At 41.7% G+C, this 4,751-nt stretch overlaps 1 non-coding gene across 1 annotated transcript; it reads right to left on the minus strand.

Annotated features, from left to right (window-relative positions):
* Positions 1 to 2,673: 2,673 nt before the first annotated feature.
* Trnat-ugu (transfer RNA threonine (anticodon UGU)) lies at positions 2,674 to 2,748 on the minus strand. Its single transcript has one exon. It is a non-coding gene; the product is annotated as a tRNA-Thr (tRNA).
* Between the last annotated feature and the right edge of the window lie 2,003 nt (positions 2,749 to 4,751).

Genomic DNA, 4,751 nt, shown 5'->3' on the forward strand with positions numbered 1-4,751 from the left:
CAAATACGCTCTCATTTGCCGAGACGATAGTTAGCATAGCCTTCAGCTACGTCATTTGCTACGACCTAGCAAGGCGCCATTACCAGTTTATATTGAGATTGTTATTAATGTATCAACAAGAGCGATGTTCTCCAATTATGGATTAAAGTTAAGTATTCCAGCAGCAACGTACCTTATTGGCTATATTAATTACATTGTCCTGTTCCAGACCTCACGCCAGTTTGCGTGAGCTTAAACGTGTGCATTTCGGCCTCCTCTAGCTACACGGTGTTGGCTCTTCTGCCAACACATCATACTTTACATACGCCCAGAATCTCTCTGGATATTCTACCAGATTTCGTAGCGAAAACTACTAAAAAATCTTACATTGAAGTCTGTGCTAAGTTTGGAGCTTTCCTAAAACTTCTCCAAGCTAGGAGATTTTGCGTTCTTTTAAATTTGACATGCTTTTTTCGTTGCTTCTTCTGCTTGTTCTGACCTGATTTTCTGTATCATGGGGCATCAGTATCATTTGTTATTAATTTATGTAGTATACATCTCTCAGTTGTCTGAATTTAAGCCTCATCTGGTCTACGCTTACACAGTCAGACTGGAACGAGTGGAGACTATCTCTTATGGAGGCGTCAATGGAATTTGATGTACTTTGCGTTAAGGTATTCAGACGCGATACAACGACCATTAATCCAGGTGCAGGTCCCGTGTGTCTAGCAATCAGACATGTTGGTTGCAGACCCTCAATTGATCTGTTTCTGACCAGGCAGAACCAGCTTACATCAGTGAGGTATTGATAAAGCAATCTTTGTCGCCTTAAAGGCATTCTTGACTAACATCATCTTAGCGCGTCCAGTCTCAAAGGTAACTAACGCTCACGGCCGTTACAGCGAGTATTTACGGACAGCCTGGTTCCCATTCTTTTAGTGGCGCTACCGACGACACTCTTACGCGATTGGCAGGAAATTTATCAAAAACTTCCGTTTATGTCGCACAACTCCTTTGTGTTGTGATTTTTTTTCCTTCAGTGTATATCAATATAAGTTTTATAAGATTGTTTAAATCGAATTTTCACACGTGTTGCACTTTTTATAGCTGTGTCACTGCTCTAGCCGGGACACAGTATAAAGCGTGGTCCATTAACAGTGGCCAGGCCAAATATCTCACGAAATAAGCGTCAAACGAAAAAACTACAAAGTACGAAACTTGTCTAGCTTGAAGGGGGAAACCAAATGGCGCTATAATTGGCCCGCTAGATGGCGCTGCCATAGGTCAAACGGATATCAACTGCTTTTTTTTAAATAGGAACACTCATTTTTATTACATATTCGTGTAGTAAGTAAAGAAATATGAATGTTTTAGTTGGACCACTTTTTTCGCTTTGTGATAGATGGCGCTGTAATAGTCACAAACGTATACGTACGTGGTACCACGTAACATTCCGCCAGTGCGGACGGTATTTGCTTCGTGATACATTACCCGTGTTGAAATGGACCGTTTACCAATGGCGGAAAAGGTCGATATCGCGTTGATGTATGCCTATTGTGATCAAAATGCCCAACGGGCGTGTGCTATGTATGCTGCTCGGTATCTTGGACGACATCATCCAAGTGTCCGGACCGTTCGCTGGATAGTTACGTTATTTAAGGAGACAGGAAGTGTTCAGCTACATGTGAAACGTCAACCACGACCTGCAACAAATGATGATGCCCAAGTAGGTGTTTTAGCTGCTGTCGCGGCTAATCCGCACATCAGGGAGGAAGGATGATTGGCCCCCATTTTATCGACGGCAAACTAAATGGTGCATTGTATATTGATTTCCTACGTAATGTTCTAGCGATGTTACTAAAAGATGTTTCACTGCATGACAGAATGGCGATGTACTTCCAACATCATGGATGTCCGGCACATAGCTCGCGTGCGGTTGAAGCGGTATTGAATAGCATATATCATGACAGGTGGATTGGTGGTCGAAGCACCATACCATGGCCCGCACGTTAACATCGGATCTGACGTCCCCGGATTTCTTTCTGTGGGGAAAGTTGAAGGGTATTTGCTATCGTTATACACCGACAACGCCTTACAACATGCGTCAGCGCATTGTCAATGCATGTGCGAACATTACGGAAGGCGAACTACTCGCTGTTGAGAGGAATGTCGTTACACGTATTGTCAAATGCATTGAGGTTGACGGACATCATTTTGAGCATTTATTGCATTATTGTGGTATTTACAGGTAATCACGCTGTAACAGCATACGTTCTCAGAAATGATAAGTTCACAAAGGTACATGTATCACATTGGAACAACCGAAATAAAATGTTCAAACGTATCTAGGTTCTGTATTTTAATTTAAAAATCTACCTGTTACCAACTGTTCGTCTAAAATTGTGAGCCATATGTTTGTGACTATTACAGCGCCATCTATCACAAAGCGAAAAAGTGATCCAACTAAAACATTCATATTTCTTGACGTACTACATGAATATGTAATAAAAAAATGGGGGTTCTTATTTTAAAAAAACGCAGTTGATATCCATATATGACGGTAGTATCTGTTCCCGAAAGAACAGTTACTGTGGATGACCATGCAGCTTTGCTAGAAATGAAATGATAATTAAATGGACACCCTAGCTGCAAACAGGCGTTGATGTACTTCATTGGGGACGTGTCGAAAACGTGTGCCCCGACCGGGACTCGAACCCGGGATCTCCTGCTTACATGGCAGACGCTCTATCCATCTGAGCCACCGCGGGCACAGAGGATAGTGCGTCTGCAGGGACTTATCCCTTGCACGCTCCCCGTGTTCGAGTCCCGGTCGGGGCACACATTTTCAACATGTCCCCAATGAAGTACATCAACGCCTGTTTGCAGCTAGGGTGTCCATTTAATTGTCATTTCAGTTGATATCCGTTTGACCTATGGCAGCGCTATCTAGCAGGCCAACCATAGCGACATTTGGTTTCCCCCTTCAAGCTAGACAAGTTTCGTTCTTTGTAGTTTTTTCGTTTGACGCTTATTTTGTGAGATATTTGGACCGGTAACGATCAGTGGACCACCCTGTGTAATCAAAAGATAATTGGCAGGCTGGGTAACCTCCAAATTACGGACCGAACGGTCTGCGTAGTGTGATGCCGCTTTGCTGAAAGGCTGATCAGGTTGATAGTGTCCTGGAACAGAGTATAACAACGATCTTGCTGTGCTGCCTGGATACTTTTCCTCTGCCTCAGTGGATAATTTCCCCTAGGACTGGCAGGGTCAGCTGTGCTTTGCTCACCCGTTAAAACATTTCTTTGTCGACCTGAGTTATGAATCAAAGCTAAAGTAATTGAGGATCAAATAGATCACGTATATTAAAGAAGAGAACGAAAGTTTACTTTCACGTAATTGCAGGTCGTTTTCTATGTGAAATACTGTAACACGCTCACGCCAGGGCACAGTGGGCCAACTAGATACAAAAGCTGGACAGAATACAAAAAAAAGTGCGCCTTCTGCCTTTAGTCCGACGAAATATTGTGTATATTGCACTGATGCATACTTGTCCAATGCTGCGGTGTCATTCCACTCTCAAGTTGATATGATACGTGCCGTGAAAGTTGACGATAACAGTGAATTGGACCACAAATTTTTCGGATATTGTTTGTGTGGCCTGTATGATACATGATAGCCACCTTGGATAAAATAACATGGGTAGCACTCTAAAAGTATGTTTGTGGTATTTTAACAGGTCTAATGACGTATATCCGCTTAAAACTAAACTAATATCATATTATCCGAAACCCTGTGTAGCATATTTAACAAGTTCAAATCTGTCTGCGTGCACGTACATGCGCTTTTATAGCACGGTAAAAATGGGTCCCCCGTCATTGCAATTATCTCATAAACCATTATCTGCACAAAAAAAAGTCGTTATTGTTTTCTGTAATATTCGTGGGAAGCTATTCGGAATTTTAATCATAATTTTTTTTTCGCAAACTGGGAAATAAGCTTTCTTTTTTTTTTTTTTTTTATTTATTGTTTTTTCCTTTTTCTGAAATGTTGCAGAGTATTTAAATTTTGTACAGAGAGCTTCGGAAGTGTTACGTATCTGTCATCAACTCTGAAAAAATGAATATTCTCTATGCCAACTTCACCGGACTCGGAATATTCTGCAATAATGCCCGATGCCGACATCAGTCCACATAGTTTTTATATACGGATATGCCATAATCAAAACTGTCCTGTTGCCGATTGACTATCTGCAGACGCGCAGGAGGCGCGGAATAGGGATGGACACCTGGCGTTACCGAGAAGATTTTACACGCAAGATTTGCCGTGAGATAACGATGCATGTCGTAATCCACCGACTTCTGACATTTTCGGATCCATCCATCTCGAGAGCACATAAAATCATGATTGAAGAAAATAAACAGATTCCACATGAGATAAAAGATCTGCTTTTCGAACTGTCCCTCAGTGGACAACCAGACAGTGATGCTTCTGAAAGCAATAATACACAAGCGACGAATGTGCCTCTGAGTTCGACTGAAAATCCAAAAAAATCGAATAAGTCAGTACGGCAATTTCGACTTCTAATTCGTTACTAGCGGCCTCACAGTTCTTTATACCCGTAGGTTTACTTGAAACTGCTAAATTTACGATTTTCAGTGCGCCAAATTGGATCAGCCATTTTGTATTTCATAATTCCGACACAGGATTCGAAATCAGCGACCCAAATAATCTAAAATGAACACAGTTTTGTACGATTTTATATCCATATT

This window comes from Schistocerca serialis, chromosome 6 (genome assembly GCF_023864345.2).
Source record: "Schistocerca serialis cubense isolate TAMUIC-IGC-003099 chromosome 6, iqSchSeri2.2, whole genome shotgun sequence".
In the NCBI taxonomy this organism is placed as follows: Eukaryota; Metazoa; Arthropoda; class Insecta; order Orthoptera; family Acrididae; genus Schistocerca; species Schistocerca serialis.